Source organism: Pan troglodytes, chromosome 10, assembly GCF_028858775.2.
Source record: "Pan troglodytes isolate AG18354 chromosome 10, NHGRI_mPanTro3-v2.0_pri, whole genome shotgun sequence".
Classification (NCBI taxonomy): Eukaryota; Metazoa; Chordata; class Mammalia; order Primates; family Hominidae; genus Pan; species Pan troglodytes.
Window position 1 is genome coordinate 135375895 of NC_072408.2, and position 18446 is coordinate 135394340.

Consider the following 18446-nt stretch of genomic DNA (forward strand, 5'->3'; position numbering starts at 1 on the left):
GGCTGAGGCAGGAGAATGGCGTGAACCCGGGAGGCGGAGCTTGCAGTGAGCCGAGATCGCGCCACTGCACTCCAGCCTGGGAGACAGAGCAAGACTCTGTCTCAAAAAAAAAAAAAAAAAAAAAAAAAAAATAGTCAATAGGAAAATGTAAATATAAGAAGTTCTTCATGTCTTTATGGAACTTTATAATTTGCAAAAAGCATCTCCATATATATCATTTCATTTGATCATCACAATAAACCTTTGAGAGCTGGACGGGGTGGTGGGAATTCATGTCACAGGTGAAGAAACTGATATTTAAGTGCATTAAAAGTAACTCATCCAAAACCACCTAGCAGAGTAGAAGAAACAAATGGTATTCTATCTCCAAAATGCTATATTCTTTCCAAGAAATTCACCATCTATTTGGGGATCCCTTTTTCCAAAATTCAGCATAAATTCCATAATTTGACTCTTAAGAACTGCATGAAGGTCAGTAACATAATATAATCTAAATAGGTGAAAAAAAAAAAAAAGAAAAAAGAAAAAGAATTTGAGACAAAGTCTTACTCTGTCACCCAGGCTGGAGTATAATGGTACAATCTTGGCTCACTGCAACCTCCGCCACCTGGATTCAAGCAATTCTCCTGCCTCAGCCTTCCGAGTAGCTGGGATTACAGGCGTGTGCCACCATGCCCAGATAGTTTTTGTATTTTTAGCAGAAATGGGGTTTCGCCATGATGGCCAGGCTGGTCCTGAACTCCTGGCCTCAAGTGATCCACCTGCCTCAGCTTCCCAAAGTGCTAGGATTATAGGCATCAGACACCAAGCCTAACCAAAAAAAAAAAAAAAAAAAAAAAAAGTTTTAATCAACAGCTGTCTCTGAGCTTTCAGATTCCCTTGCATTCTAGGCTTTCAGATTAAAGAATGCTACTAAAGAAGATAGCATGAGGATGAACATAGGTCTAATATAGAAAAAAAATGATTGACATTTTGTGTGCATATTTCTGACAACCTATATTGTCTGGGGGAGGTTTTCCTAAAGAACCAATTGACTTTTTGGACCTGAGAATGTTATTTCTTTGCTCGTTTTATTTAAATGTATTGGGTTGGTTCAACCATTACCTGAAAATGTGAAACATTGTGTTTGGCCCTATATTGATTGCAGCCACACCGTAGAGGGAAAGATCCTGGCTGTTGGTATTTGCTTTGTTTGTTTCTAGAGCATGTCAAACTGATATAAAACGCCCATGAAATTACTTCTGAGTTTGAATGGCAGAGTGACGCCATCCTTACATGAGATTGATCTCTTTGATTGAATCTTCCATCAGAGGAGTAATGGGTGGATAAATAGCCACATTCCCAGCTGCAATGCCACATCACGTAGTTAGTGCTGTATGGTGCCTCAGAGCTTAGACTCAGAAAAGACTGCCAGGGTTCGGGTTCCAACATTCAACTTAGTAACTGAAATTTAACAAGTTACTAAACTCTATGTCTAGGTTTCCTCGTCTTTAAACTAGTGATGACATTAATAGCATCCACCACCTACAGTTATTTTGAAAATTAAATTAATGTGCTTCTAAAGGCTTCTGGGAAACATGAAGCATTATCATTGTGCTTAATGTTGTTTTAGTTGTGGTTATTGTGTTGCTTTTAGATGTTTCAGGGATCCTCACTTCTAGAAACAAAATACCAAAGGGATGCATCATTTTGAAGAGCAAATTCAGCTTATTGACCCTTTAGAAAACATCCCAACCCAATTTCAAGTTTTCCGGGACCACTCAAGGATAGCCAGTCTTCTAAGACCCCATCCGAATCAGAACATCATAATGTCTCCTTCAAGGAGTGTTTCACACAGACCTATCTTTATCCAAAAAGGCTGTTTCAATGCAAGAGAAAGAAGTGCCAACCCAAACTCAATTGAAAAAAAGAACCTAGCAAACTAGGAGTAAGCTTGAATTCTACACAAGGGGATTTAGTAGTTCAATGTATGTCACCCGATGACTGTAGTTAATAATACTGTGTTGTTTACTTTGAAAGTTGCTAAGAGAGATCGTAAGTGTCCACATACCCATAGACACACACACACACACACCCACACACACACACACAACTGGTAACTATGGAAAGTGATAGAGGTGACTACGGTAATCGTTTCACAGTGAGTATGTGTATCCAGTCATCATGTTGTATGCCTTGAATTAATATAATTTGTCTTTGTCAATTATATCTCTGTAAAGCTGAGGAAAAAAATATGTCACTGGAAAGTGGCCTCCTCCACTTTAAGGTGTTTTGATTTCTTTCTGCTTTCCTCCACTGGAGTCATTCTCATGCTTCACGTGGCAGGATGATAGGCAGATCGTCTCCACCCCACTGACCTTTCCAAGCTCCAGTCCAGCAGGGCAGAAAGCAGCTCTGTTGCTGTGGCCATGCCAGAGTTCTGACGACCAGTCTGATGTGAAGGTTCTAGGCTGCAATGCCTGTCTCTGAACAAGATCCAATGCCTTGTGCGTGTGCTGTGCTGATTTGATTTGCTAAGCCTGTGCCATGTGCTGCACCGTGGGAGCCCCATCTCGGCCACGTGGCCTGGAGATAGAGATGAAAGGACCCCCTAAGTTACATGACGCAGGAGCCAATGTCCATTACACAGCCCTTCGTGAGGGGTGGGCCTCATGCAGAGACATTTACTGCTGGCCTCGTCCACAGTGCCTCGGTGTGCAGAATGGGTTTGTGATTTAGGGAACAAATGATGCCAGGAGTACATTTACTAAACAGTGCGATTGCTTCGTTTCTTTTCAAAAACACCTCTTAACAATGTCATCTTGCCATTAAAGAAGGGAACAGTTCTCTCTTACTTACAGACCAAACGCTTTTCGTGGTGCCCCTTAATGATGAAGACCTTCAGGGGCAGCCAGAGGATATGAAACTGGAAAAAAATTCATAGATTTTCATAGCAGCAAGGATGCATTCTCCTGGCTTCACTCCAACAGCTTTATTATTTATGCTCACACCTTGTTCCACAAAGGATTTTAGACAATTTACAATACTGTCTCCAATATAGGAAGCCAAAACACATTTCAAATAAATAATCATAGCAAATACTTACCCTATACTTGCCGTGGACTAGGCATTGTTCTAAGCACTTTATGCAGACTTATTTAATCTCCACATCCCTACGAGGTGGGTGTGGTTATCAGCTCTGGTTTACAGATGCTGAAACTGAAGCCCAGAGCGTTTAAGAAATGCTCCAAGGTCACACAGCTGGCAAGTGGCAGAGTGGGGATTTCAACTAGCTCAGCATCTATGTTCTTAACCTCTCCTGACACTGACAAGGAGAGAATGAAGGTGGAAAAGTGAGGTAAAGCCAGGTGTGAGGTGGACGCACAAAACAGGTGTCATGAAACCCTGAGCCCTGTGTCCCTCAGCTTTCTACTAACAAGATCCAAAGTGCCCATCTCTCAGAAACAATCTGCCTGGTGAAAACCACAGTCAATATGAAGCCAGAAAAGGATTGTTACCATGGGTTCTTTATGCAATCTTTACTTCATTTAAAAATATTTACTGAGATCCTTCTCTGCGCTGGGCACTCACTCTTCTAGGACTGAGTGACGGAAGAGACTGAGACCCTGCTCTCTCATGGCTTTTAATCTAGAGAGGAGAGGACACAGGTAGACATGTGACCTGCCAGTTGAGGACACATTCCATGAGAGATACTGAAGCAGGTGAGCGGGGGCGTGCTGAGTTGGAGCGGTCAACCCAGTTCTCTGAGGAGGTGATGTTTGACACTGGAATAGGAAGGGCGTGAGCACAGGCAGAGGGCACAGTGAGCTGAGTTTGGGACCGAATTGGGAGTCTCCACAGTGTCCAGCAGGGCTGGAGCAGGCCCCCTGAGGGGATAAGGTGGTGGTTAAGGTCAGAGAGAGAAGCAGGGGCCAGTTATGATTTTTTTAATCAGGACAAACATATCTGGGTCTGACAGGCCTTCCTCGGTCTCCTTCCTGCAGCAAAAATCAGGCCCGAGTATATTTTTTACTCTGCCTTTCTTACAAAGACAGATGTTAAAAGCACTAATGAGCTCTTAAATGGTGAAAAAAGAAAAAGTGCTTCCACCTACTACAGCAAATATATACATAGTGGACAGATTTTTTAACCAAGGAGTGAAGAGTAGAGGAAGGGAGGGGAGGGGAAGAAAGTAAAAGAAAAGAAGGCACAATTTACATTTTCCATTTATACCATCAGCTTTTTATTAGCCAGGTGACATGAAGACAGAGCCCACACTAGAGCGGCTTGTGGAGAGAGTAGTAAAACCTGACAGGTAATTTGGTAAATCAAGACAGTCAGCAAACATCTGTTGACGACGATAATATTCAAGGGGTTGCATTGGTTCTGTGAAAACTTAGCCACACTGGGCTTGGATTAATTTTTCCTTGTCTCTAGTTAAATGAGGATTGCTTACACAGCTGCCTCAGATAGAGCCCTGATCGCATGCCATCTTTTGCCAAAATCACAAAATACTGAAAAAGAAGAAATTAAATAAAATAAAAAACCAACCTCAGATACATTGAAGTCTCTTCTGGTCTCCAAGCCCCTGGATTCTTTCTTTCTTCACTATATTTTCTTTGATCACTTTCGATGCTCTTTTATTATCATTGCTGTTAACGTGAGAAGTGAAAGGAGAGATGGAGAATAAACACTGTCCATATTAGGAAAAATATGAAAAAGCATATAACCCACCGTGAATACAACTGGGGTTATCTTCTCATCTTAGGCTCCTTAGCACCAGAGAGGAGTGGAAGGGTGAAAGAAAGAAAATTCAAGGGCTGAAAAATATCTACACCTCCCCACCCCCCCCCTCCCACCCCACACACACACTGTGGTAACATTGAGAAAAGATGCAAGACGCATTGTGACACTTAGCTGGAGCACAGCCACTGGGGATGTGCTTTCTCTTGTCAGTTTCTTTTCCAAGTAATTCACAACACGTGAGTGCATTCATGGGCCTTTACAAATCTTGTTTTGACATGCACGTCAGAGAAAAACTGCTCTGATGAATGGGTCTTGGGTTAGACTTCATTCCAGAATTTGCTTGGTTTTGCCTTCTTTTTTACTCATTCACTCCCCTAATGGGTGTTTTTACTGATGCCATGAACAGAAACTAGATTGCAGAGGCCTAACAAAACACGGCTTTTTTTTTTTCCTTTGACCCAGCATGAAGTTCAGAGGCTAGGGTTAGGCTGGGCTGGCTCAGTGTCTCCACAAAGCCAGGGGACCCAGGCTCCTTTTCTCTTTCTGCTCTGCCATCTTTGGCATGTGGTGGCTTTTCTCATGCTCACAGGATGACAGCTATACCCACAGGCATCTTATTGTGTTCCAGGTAGAGCAAATGGAGGAAGATGTATGGCTAAGGCAATGAGTAGGTGAAGGCTGGCGCTGTTTGCCTCTTTGGATGAGAAAAACAATAGCTTCCTTGCAAGTCCAGCCAGTAGACATCTGCTTATATCTCATGGCTGGATGGGACCCATAGAGCCACTCCTAGCAATAAGGAAGTCTGGGGAAGTTACTATTTTCACTTTGGCACGTCACCACCCTGAAAAGATCAGGGCTTTGTTAGCAAGAAAGAAGAAAAGGATGGATGTCAGGGAAGCAACCAACAGTGGCTGGCACAGGAGACAGGAGGGACATGCTTTCTTTGGGCTTTTGGATGTAGTCATGTGGAGGTTTAATGGCTTGGAGTTGCTCTAGCTACCTTGAAACTATACCAGACAAGGCCAAAAAAAAAAAAAAAGCCAGTGTTCTGAGGATGGTAGAACAGAAACTTGGAAACTCTCTGTGTCCTTGATGACATTGAGGAGTCACCGAATTAACCAACCCTTATTGCCTGCCTTCTACCCTTTTTTATTTGCTGAAAAGGTACATCTCACTATCATTTAATCCAGTCTGAGTTTAGGTTTCTAGAGTGTTCAGTCAAAATATTGTAACTGACACAGTCTTCTACAAAGGAGAATGTTTTTTAATGAATATTTTTATTGTGGTAAAATATACATAACATAAAATTGACCATTTTAACCACGTTTAAGCATACAGTTCAGTGACATCAAATACAATGAAACTGTTGAGCAACCATCACCACCATCCACCTCCAAAATGTTGTTTTATCTTCAACGGAAGCTCCATACCCATTAAACACTAATTCCCCACTCCTCCTCCCCGCAGCCCCTGGTAATGGTTCTATTTTCTGTCTCTATGAATTTGACTCATCTAAGCACCTCGTGTAAGAGGAATCACACAGTGTTTGTCCTTTAAAGGGAGTATTTTAATAAGGGCTTTCATGGTTATAGGAGACAGAAAATCTAACTGAAATCTGTTGCAGAGTCCACAAGAGAATCCAGTTAGGCGCGGTTGGATGCAGGAACTCAGATCTATTCCATTAAGAGGTGCCTTCTTGTCTTGCAGTAGGTATATTTTCTGTGCTGACTCCTCTTAAAGGCAGATTTTCCTTTCCCCCGTACCAGGTCTTCATCTTCTTAGATATAAATCAAGTGAAAAAGCCATGACTGCTCCTCCACTGTTCACACAAAACATTCCAGGGTAGAGAATTACTGGCTGTGATTGAGTCACCTGCTTATCCCTGAACCAATCATATGCCTCTGCTGGCCTCTGATTGGCCAGACCTGGGTCACATTCCTACTGAGGCCTCTGCTAGTCTCTGATTGGCCAGGCCTGTGTCACACGCCCATTGTGGCCTCTGCTAGTCTCTGATTGGCCAGGCCTGTGTCACACGCCCATTGTGGCCTCTGCTGATCTCTGATTAGCCAGGCCTGGGTCACATGCCCACTGTGCCACGCTGCTGGCCTCTGGTTGGCCAGGCCTGGGTCACAGGCTCACTGTGGTCTCTGCTGGTCTCTGGTCAGGCCTGGGTCACATGCGTACTGTGGCCTCTGCTGATCTCAGATTGGCCAGACCTGGGTCACATGCCCAGACCTGGGTCACATGACTACTTGTGGCCTCTGCTGATCTCTGATTAGTCAGACCTGGGTCACCTACCAACTGTGGCTGGTGCTGGCCTCTGATTGGCTGGGCCTGGGTCACATGACCACTGTGGCCTCTGCTGACCTCTGATTGGCTGGGCCTGGGTCGCATGACCACTGTGGCCTCTGCTGACCTCTGATCGGCCAGGCCTGGGTCACATGCTTACTTGTGGCATCTGCTGATTTTGGATTGGTCAGACCTGTGTCACATGCCCAGACCTGGGTCACATGACAAGTTGTGGCCTCCGCTGATTGACCAGACCTGGGTCACATGCCCACTGTGGCCTCTGCTGGCCTCTGATTGGCCAGACCTGTCACATGCCCACTGTGGCCTCTGCTGGCCTCCGATTGGCCAGGCCTGGGTCACATGCCCACTTCTTGAAGCCAGTGACTTGGTCCCACTAGAAACATAGGGTTTAAAAGTGGTGAAGATACCAGAGAAATGCAAATCAAAACCACAATGAGATACCATCTCACACCAGTTAGAATGGCGATCATTAAAAAGTCAGGAAACAACAGGTGCTGGAGAGGATGTGGAGAAATAGGAACACTTTTACATTGTTGGTGGGACTGTAAACTAGTTCAACCATTGTGGAAGACAGTGTGGCGATTCCTCAAGGATCTAGAACTAGAAATACCATTTGACCCAGCCATCCCATTACTGGGTATATACCCAAAGGATTATAAATCATGCTGCTATAAAGACACATGCACATATATGTTTATTGTGGCACTACTCACAATAGCAAAGACTTGGAACCAACCCAAATGTCTATCAATGATAGACTGGATTAAGAAAATGTGGCACATATACACCATGGAATACTATGCAGCCATAAAAAATGATGAGTTCATGTCCTTTGTAGGGACATGGATGAAGCTGGAAACCATCATTCTGAGCAAACTATCACAAGGACAGAAAACCAAACACTGCATGTTCTCACTCATAGGTGGGAATTGAACAATGAGAACACTTGGACATAAGAAGGGGAACATCACACACCGGAGCCTGTCGTGGGGTGGGGGGAGTGGGGAGGGATAGCATTAGGAGATATACCTAATGTAAATGATGAGTTAATGGGTGCAGCACACCAACATGGCACATGTGTACATATGTAACAAACCTGCATGTTATGCACATGTACCCTAGAACTTAAAGTATAATAATTTTTTAAAATTTTTAAAAAAGATTTAAAAAAAAAAGAAGCCATAACGGTCCAATTCATGGGACAGAAAGTAGAATGGTGGATGCCAGAGGCTGGAGGAGGGAGGATTGGGGAATTAATGTTCAATGGGGACAGAGTTTCAGTTTGGGAGGATGAAAAAGTTCTTGAGGCAGATGGTGGTGATGGTTGCACAATTTGAATGGACTTACTGCCACTGAACTGTACCCTTAAATGGTTAAATGGTAAATCTACTATGCATATTTTACTACAATAAATTTATTTTACTTTTTTGCAATAAAAAAAAAAAAGTGGTGAAAATAGGACTCCATTTGCAGAGCCCTTAGTACCAAAGAGGAGTGGAGAGGTTTCCCCAAGGAAAACTGGATGCTGTTACTGGAAAAACAGAATACATGCTTGATGGGCAGACTGAGCAGATGTCCACTACCGAGGGCACTTTCCACACAGTCCCAGAGGAGCCTGCCCCATTTGGAACCCACATGCTCTCCACAGCTGGGCTCTGGGCCAGAACGCCACTTCCTTGCTCCTGGCGGATCTGAGCTGGACACTTCTATTTCCCTGCTCCATTGTGCATTCTTCCTCACTCACTTTTATATCGCTCAGAGCATCTTGTCTATGCATGGTGCTAATCAATACTTATTAGTTATGGCTCATTCCAATGCTGATATTTGGAGCACCATTTGTATGATAATAGCTAATGTCTCTCAAGCACCAGCTACATGCTGGATACTGGCTGAAGCGCTTCGCTGCTATCATTTAATCTTCACAGCATCCCTACCATAGAGAAACCGTTATTATCTCCTGTTTACAGATGAGGAAACCAAGGCTGGGGCAGGTGAAGCCACTTTTGCACATGACTTCTTGTTCCCTCGTGGCGGCACTGCTGCCCCACCTGAATTTGACTGATCTGAAGCCCTTGCTCCTAGGCATGCTGTCACTCTGTTTCTTTGGCCAAGTTCAATTGTCCTTCCCAGTGGCCCCCTTCTGGAGGGCAGGCGAGAGACTTCAGTTCCGGTAAATTGGCAGTGTTTCTGTGTAGACCAGATTGTTCCATAAGATCTAGATTGATGGGCTTGGGTGGTTCCAAGTGGAAAAACCGTGCTACCTTGGGCCACGAGGGACTGATTCCTTGGCCCTCGTAAAGAAAGGGCCTGGTGCTTTGAGTTGCTTCACTGAATTTGGCCAGTGCAGGCAGAGAATGCATTCTCCAGTTGTTCTTGCCACTCCTCATTACTTTAGGTCTAGCCTCTTCACATATTTCCATTATCTGACTGGTCTCTGAAGACATTTGTATTTGCGGCCCCTTTTCTAGGGGTCAGTAGGTGCAAAATAGGCTATAGCAGAGATAACAGGTAATAAAATTAAAACCATGCAAGTTCCTCTCTCATCTGTGCCTCCCGCTGTATGCACTACAATTTCTTTCTGTGTCTTTCTTTGTAATGTGGACAGTCCTGTGCTTTATCTTTCTTGGCAGTAGGATTATGGAATAATAACTTTGACCAGCATTTACATTGTTACAGGATAATTTTTTTAAACACAGCAAAGTCATCATACCTTATAAATATAAAGAGAGGCCTGACATGGTGACTCAAGCCTATAATCCCAACACTTTGGTGGGGCCAAGGCAGGCGGATCACGAGGTCAAGAGATCGAGTCCATCCTGGCCACCATGGTGAAACCCCATCTCTACTGAAAATACAAAAATTAGCTGGACATGATGGTGTGCATCTGTAGTCCCAGCTACTGGGGAGGCTGAGGCAGGACAATTGCTTGAACCCAGAAGGTGGAGGTTGCGGTGGGCCAAGATTGCACCATTGCACTCCAGCCTGGGCGATAGAGTGAGACTCTGTCTCAAAAAGAAAAAAAAAAAGAAAAAAAAGGACATGTGTCAAATATTTTACTTAATGATTAATGAAAGAGTCTATAAAATGTAGGATTTCAAAGGAAATTTTATCAATGAAAGGCAGAGAAATATACAGACCATGAGATAAATTTATAAGTGGGTGAAAAGCTGACTTTTATACATGGGTGTGGAGGGCAACAATTGCCCTTCCACTGAACATAATTTATTTGTATGTCTATTGACAAGAATTGTTTCCATTGCTATCATTTATTTAAAAGTTATGGAATTGTAAAATAGGTCAAGGACAACGCACTATACAAACATCATAGAATCAAATAACAGGAAAGATGTGTTCCAAACGTGGCACAGTTTGCCATTCATGACACTCAGTAGTCTTTTGGTCCACTTCGAAGCCTGTCAGAGTATTTCCTACAATATGTGGCCACTAAATTATCTGAAGCTGATATCTTGCACCTTTCTTGGGCATCATGAATGTCCCCGTGGTACAATTCATGGTCAGGACCTAAACTGAAAAGTGAATGGCACTTTGGGAGGCTGAGGCGGGTGGATCACCTGAGGTCAGGAGTTCGAGACCAGCCTGGCCAACATGGTGAAACCTCCTCTCCACTAATAATACAAAAATTAGCTGGGCTTGGTGGTGCATGCCTGTAATCCCAGCTACTCGGGAGGGTGAGGCAGGAGAATCACCTGAACCAGAAGGGGGAGTTTGCAGTGAGCTGAGATCACGCCACTGCACTCCAGCCTGGGTACAGAGCGAGACTCTGAAAAAAATAAAAGAATAGAATAGAATAGAATAGAAGAATAGAATGGAATGGAATGGAGGGGAGGGGAGAGGAGGGTAGGGGAGGGGAGGGGAGAGGAGAGGAGGGGAGGGGAGTCAGTGGCCTCCCAGTATCTGTGAGGGTAGAGTCAAAGCCTTCTCTCCCGAAGAAGCCCTTAAAATTGAAACAGAAAAGAGCAAACCATTGCAAAGGGGAGGCTGATCACCTCTGCAGCTTGAAGTTGAGTTATATATATACTCAGTTAATTAAAACAGCCCATGAGTGGGCAGCTTCTCTTTGTTCAACGGTTCCTATCTTTTGAGTTAATCTTCCTTGGCATGAGACTTTCCCTTGGATCAGTAACTAGGATAGAGTGACAAATGGCTTGTAATCAATGATAATAGCGACATGCTTGTACACTTTCTATTTGCCAGCCTTTGCTAAGCACTTGGCATGCATCTCTTAATTGTCACATCCATCCTCTGCAATTATTTCTGTGTTACACATGTGAAAACTCAGACAGGTTAAGCCATTTGTCCGTGATCACACACCTAAGGGGTGACAGAGTTTTGAAGGCAGGATTCTGACTCCCAGGCCCATGCTTTGGTTATCGACGTTGTTGTTGTTGTTGTTGTTGACGATGATGATGATGTTGGAAAATCTTTTTCATTTTGCTGGCAGAAAGCTGTTCAGAAAACTTCAAATGTGCTTAAAATTAATCACTCTCTTAGTTTTTGTTTCTCGTGGTACATTTTATTGAGATACAATTCACATATTTAAAATTCACCCTTTTAAAGTGTACCATCCAATGGTTTTTAGTGTATTTACATACTTCTGCAACCATCACCACTGTTTAATTCTTAAACATTTTCATCACCTCAAAAGGCAACCCCATATCCACTAGCAGGCATTTGACCTTCTTCCCTCCCCACAGCCCCCATCAACCACTAATCTGCTCTCTGTCTCTATGGACTTGCCTATTCTGGACATTTTATGTATGTGGAATCAAAATATGTGGTCTTTTGTGTTGGACCTCCTTCACTTAGCATCATGTTTTCATGGTTTATTCATATGATAGCATGTATCAGTAGTTCATTTCTTTTTATGTCTGGAGAATATTCCATTGTATGGGTACACCACAGGAACCTGTGCTCTTAGTCCCATTGTTACTGTCTCTTTTCACTGTTGGGAGAAAAATTGGTACATTAAGAGTGGGGATGTATCATCATTTTGTTCCCAGAGGCTCTGGCCATGGCCCCCCTTGGGATAGGAGAACCTGGGAGACAAACCTTCCCCAAGCCCCAGTGACACTCGCTTTTCCAGGCTGCTTTGGAACCAAAGCTGTGCTTCTGTGAGATCTCTGACTGTGACAGTGGCTGAGCGTTCTGTCCCCAAGCCTTGAAAATGTTTCTTTCGGAAACTAATTGGCCCATCAAGGGATTGAACCGTGCCTCTCGCCACCGGTGCACTCTGCTTTTATTAACTCAGCTCTCCGCTCCAGCCTTGCCCTCCTGAAGTGGCTATTGATCTTTTAAAAGTTTTATGATCTCATCTTGGGGTCACAAAGAGAGCAGTGGCCTTCAGCTCCCCCCAGGGCCTCGGATGAGTCTCTCCTCCTCACTTCCAGTTAAGCAGGTACCTGCCCTTTTAGTCCTGCCCTTGATGCCTTATTAGAAGGCTTGAAATACCACCTTCTTCACGGCTCCCCTCAAATGAGGACTCTGCAGTGCCTTCAGGTAGCCATGGAAGAGTTTCCTAAACGCCATTCACCATGTTTGCCATATCTGCAGGTCATTAGTACATACTATTATTATTTAGTTTGTCTTGTATATTCAAATTAACTCATTTTTTTCTTCTTAAATATATTTCAAGAGAAAACTTTATGTCATTACCGAGTATGAAAAAACTGTATCATTTGCCATAAATAAAAGCCAACCATAAAAATAAATGCAATTAAATTCTTGGCCTTGGGCCCGCTTCCCTCCACGCCAGTGGAGCTGAGGGAGCCTAAATGGCTCCCTTCTTTCCTCCAAATGCCCCAAGAGAGCTTTCATCTTAATCCTCTTTTGTATGAACAGAAGGATGCATTTGAAATTAGAATATAGGTCATGCCTGGAAGCGAGGCAGGCTGCCGGCCCCACCTCTCACACTGGTCGCAGCCTGTATGTCAACATGGATTCTCAATTCCTCCTTCACCAGCCCTCCCTCACCTCCGTCTGAGCTCCTTGGGTACCCACTCCCAGCTGTGCTTTTTCTATTCTGCCCACCAATAACACCCTTTTACTTGAGTATCCATCTAAATTCGTTTGTACCTTCAAAGTCTACTTGTCACCTTATTATCCATTATCAGATGCAAATGACTTTCCAGGTAGATCCTTTCCTCCTATTAAACTTACCTGAGAATGGAAAATTAAAGAGGTTTTTGTTGTTGTTGTTATTGTTGAGACAGAGTCTTGCTCTGTCACCCAGACTGGAGTGCGGTGGCATGATCTCGGCTCACTGCAGTCTCCGCCTCCTGGGCTCAAGTGATTCTCTTGCCTCAGCCTCCCAAGTAGCTGGGGTCACAGGTACCTGCCACCGCACCCTGCTAATTTTTGTATTTTTAGTAGAGATAGGGTTTCGCCATGTTGGTCAGGCTGGTCTTGAACTCCTGACTTCAAGTGATCTGCCCGCCTCTTCCTCCCAAAGTGCTGGGATTAAAGGCGTGAGCCACCATGCCCAGCCAAAAGGTTTTTTTTAGTAATAGGTAAACACAGTTATAATTTGGGAGATCGTAAAAACATGACTCCAAATAGAGGTGACTAGGGGAGTTTTATTTTTAGGGGATTATCTATGCCAGCCCTGCCTTGCAACAATTGAACCAACTTCCTGAAGCCTGTTCAGTGGAATGCTAGCACCACACACAAGCGAATGCTGCCAAGGAAAACGAAGCTCCATTCGTGGAGTGGCCAGTGGCGCCATCTTATAGCCTGGGGGCGAGCACCTGAAGGAGCCTCCTCAGCCCATGCACGGGCCTCAGTGCCACAGTTGATGGGGAAGGAGACACATGAAGAAGGCCCTTGCTCTGCCCTCCCTACATATCTCACTGCCTCGTAGCCCAGCTTTGTTCACACGTCCAACATACTGGCTTGTATCAATAAATCGTTTCTACTCTAATGTCTTCCATTAAGAATGTATCAATTGTCCTGTCAACATACTACTTTAAAATTGCTGAAAAACTGCCACTTTGTGAATATGTGTTGGGGCAAGGAGAACATGAACATGCCTCTTGCATTACCCACCCCTCCTCCCAACAAACATCTGGCCCCCAGCTTCTCTTCTCAAATACATTTGGAAGATAATGCAATTTATATTCTCTTTGTTGGAGCATCCCAATGCACATTACATAGTAGGAAAGGCACTGATAAGTCCTGCAGGAAGGAAACTTCTTGCTTCCCAAATATGTTGGATGGCAGAACCTCTCCCTGCAGGGATGATCTACAAAAGGCCCACAGAGCCCACTTAGAGAAATGATGCACGTGCTCTTTGCTGAGTGCCTACCTCTGTGCTGGGCCGGAGAGAGGGAAGCAGAGGAGAAGAATGATTAACTGAGTCCCTGCCTTCAAGCTGGAGAGATGGGCTGATTGATACTGACCCAGAATGAGCCAGGATAAATGTCTTGATCCACTTTGCTGTATGAATCCAGAGAGAGATAAGAGTGGGCTGTATGTGGTCAAGAAGGCTCTTTGGAGAAGTTTGAACTGCTCTGGACCTGGATAGGTGACTAAAATTTAAGTAAAGAGGATGGGGAGGTTCAAAGAAAGGGAACAATTCAGCAAAGAGACTGTGACACACGTGTTCGCAGGCAGTGAGGAGAGATCCAGAAAGACACAGGTTCAAACCCACCATGTGTACTGCCTGGGGGACCTGGGTCAGACGACGTAATCTCTCCAAGCCTCAGTTCCCCCATCTGTAAAGTGGGAATAATACTGTGAATTGTTGGAAGGATTAAAAAACAAGCAAATAAAAATAACCCATGAAAATAGCCTGGCAGATAGATCGAGACCATCCTGGCTAACACGGTGAAACCCCGTCTCTACTTAAAAAAAAAAAAAATACAAAAAATTAGCCGGACGTGGTGGCGGGCGCCTGTAGTCCCAGCTACTGGGGAAGCTGAGGCAGGAGAATGGCATGAACCTGGGAGGTGGAGCTTGCGGTGAGCCGAGATCGCGCCACTGCATTCCAGCCTGGGCGACAGAGCCAGACTCCATCTCAAAAAATGAAATAAAATAAAATAAAATAAAAATAAAAGCAAACAAACATAACCCATGAAATAGCCTGGCAGGTATTAATAAATCTTACCTCACTGCAGCCTGGTTAGAGGGAGTCCAAGGTCACGGCCCAACGTGGGAAATTGGATGACCAAAGTAGATATATTTTTTTCACTCCATGCAGTGATTTTAAAATCAACACATTTTATCTAAAAATCTGAATTTTTGAATTCTCTTGCAAAGGACAGAGGTGCATTGCACATGGCATTGATCAGGATGGAGAAGGAGTATGATTTTTCTTATAGCGACAGTCCCCACCGCTCCCTGAGACTAAACTTATACTGCCCGCTCGCGCCAGCTTGCTACCCTCAGTGATATGACTTACCCCACCCCATAGGCATCTGCATTTTCAGCAGGGCTTCTCAGCTTTGGCTCTGTTGACACTTTAGGCCAGTAATTCTTCGTGGTGGGGGCTTTCGGGTGCCTGCTAGATATTTAGTGGCATTCATGGCCCTTCCCACTAGATGCCGACTGCACACCCTCCTCTATCCCAATTGTGACAATGAAAAATGTCCTGCGGGGGGAAAAATTGCCCTTGGTTGAGAACCACTAGTTTACAACACCAAACCTCCCACCCTCCAGAAGCTGAGGGTCTTATTAAGAAGAAAAGAGAGCTAGAGCTGCAGGAAGATCATGAGGGCTCTAGAGAGTCAGAGGGAAGTTTGCACCAGATCAGGGAGCAGATATAAAGTCACTGCCAATGATTAATGCGGACATGTGTGGGCTCAGACGGAGTGCTCAGACCATATCAAAACGCTGTTGGAATCCCCATTCCGGGAATCTTTTTTTTTTTTAATTTTTCCTTTTAAACACTAACAAAAGAAATGTTTAATTTGCAAATCACAGTGAGTTCCAAAACCCAGTCAGTCCTTGAACAAATGTGCAGCATATGTCCGTGGTGAGGCCCCTTGCAGACTCCTGCTTCCACCGGAGGGGAGGGGAAACACCCTTTATTGCATCTGCAAAGGGCACATTGCATCTGTGGGTTTCGCAGTATTTCACAGCTCACTTTGACTTTCCTTTGAAAAGGATGGATTCTCATCACAGCAGTTACCACAAATCCTGGGCTCCTTGAATCTGAACCTCTTTCGAGTCTTTAAAATGCAAAGTTCGCCATGATAATGACCAACCAGGATATTAGACACATTTGTGACCCAGCTGGAGTGTGTTTCAGAGCCAGGCAGCTGATGTCGATTTGCCTGACTTCTCATCTTCTCTTTTTACTGCATTAGCTCGAGGGGGCTCTGGTTCAGGGTGATCTAAGCAGTGCCAAGTCATAAAGGAACAAAGTTATGAGGAAATGGAGAAAGCAGATGTTTTATTCAGATTCCCCGAAGAGATGAATTGGGGGTGATGTATAGCTTATGGTTTTATGCCATTGAGAAAAGGTTGAGAAAAATTGAGTTGTGTACTGAGGGGGTGCAGGCTGCCAGACTCCAGCTTAGAAGAGCCAAACAAGTGGCTTCAGCTCCGCGAATCCTTCCTACATTTCCTCAGCAAATGCCACACCCAACTCTGTGGCAGACAAGGAGCCAGATATCAGAGGGTCAGAGATTCCAACGACAGGATCCCAGGCTTCAGTGACTGCGTGGCCTTCTCGAGGAGACCACCATAGAAGAGGAAGTTGAAAATATTTGCAACCCATGTAACAGACAAGGAATAGTATCGAGAATAAGAAAAAGATAAATATAACCCAATGGAAAATAGGCAAGCAATATGAACAGGCAATTCACTGGAAAGGAAATAAAAATTGCCATTAAACCTGGGAAAAGATATTCATATCACTGGGAATTAAGGAAATGCACATGAAAACAACAATAAGATTTCATTTCAGATCAGTGTCAATTCAAGCATTTCATAATCTCACAGGTGAATGGGGATGCAGGCAAAACAGACTCTTACACACTGTGTGGGAGTATACATTGATATAGATGCTTTTTTTTTTTTTTTTGAGACAGGGTCTCACTCTGTCACCCAGTGATATGGTTTGGCTCTGTGTCCCCACCCAAATCTCATCTTGAATTGTGCTCCCATAATTCCCATGTGTTGTGGGAGGGACTTGGTGATATGGTTTGGCTCTGTGTCCCCACCCAAATCTCATGTTGAATTGTGCTCCCATCATTCCCATGTGTTGTGGGAGGGACTTGGTGGGAGATAACTGAATCATGGGGGCAGTTTCCCCCATACTGTTCTCATGGTAGTGAATAAGTCTCACAAGATCTGATGGGTTTATCAGGGGTTTCTGCTGTTGCATCTTCCTCATTTTCTCTTGCCACCGCCATGTAAAAAGTGCCTTTTGACTCCCATCATGATTCCGAGGCCTCCCTAGCCATGTGGAACTGTAAGTCCAATTAAACCTCTTTTTCTTCCCAGTCTCGGGTATGTCTTTACCAGCAGCATGAAAACGGACTGATATACACAGGCTGGAGTGCAGTAGCAAAAATCTTAGCTCACTGCAGCCTCAAACTCCTGGGCTTAAGCGATCCTCCCACCTCGGCCTCCCAAAGTGCTGAGATTATAAGCATGAGCCATGGTGCCCAGCCCTGTACAGACACTTTGGAAAGCAATTTGGAATTTTCCATTCAATTCATAAATGTTTACACTTTAGGGAACAGCAGTTCCATTTGTAGTGGCTGAGAAGAGAACTCAGAAAAAGGCATCAAGGTTTTACTCACTGCAGTATTATTTATAAGAGAAAAACACTGAAAACAACCCAAAAGTTTATCAATAGGGACATGGCTAATTAAATCAATATATATCATTAGTTTCCAAACATCTTTGATCTTATACTCCTAATTGTAAGTAATTTTTGAGCATGCAATTCATTAATAGGTATGATTGTATCAGGTTAAATAGATGCACTTGTGTGCCAACATCGTACACTATACAACATATACATAAGTAAGAGTTTTTTGAAAATGCAAAGGCATGCAATGCACTGGGGGGAATTATTTCAGTGATGAGATTCTAAGTCTCCCTTATGCAGAATATTGGTCAAAAAAAAAAAAAAGCTTTACAAAAAAGAATTTTGAGCTAAGTACTGAAGAAAAGTTGCTCTGCAGGTGGAAAAGAGTTCTCCACTTGCAGCAATCACCTCCAGAAAGGCTCACCTTAAATCAGACTGGTGTTGATTGGACCTCACTGGTCCTACCTGATGCTGGGAACAGGGAAGACTCCAGGCCATTGAGAGAGCTCCGTCAACAGCTGGGAATGGCTGGACCCTAGAGGACAGGAGGGGAAATACTGCTCCTTGGTTCCCTCTCTCAACGTGTGCCGAGTATTCCCGAGCACCCCCAGATGGAGGCCCAGTGGCCACACAG

General features: G+C 44.1%; 1 protein-coding gene across 1 annotated transcript in view; it reads left to right on the top strand.

Annotated features, from left to right (window-relative positions):
* TMEM132C (transmembrane protein 132C) overlaps positions 1-18446 on the top strand; it is a 439931-nt gene that overhangs the window by 299788 nt on the left and 121697 nt on the right. The gene's annotated exons all lie outside the window — the stretch shown is intronic.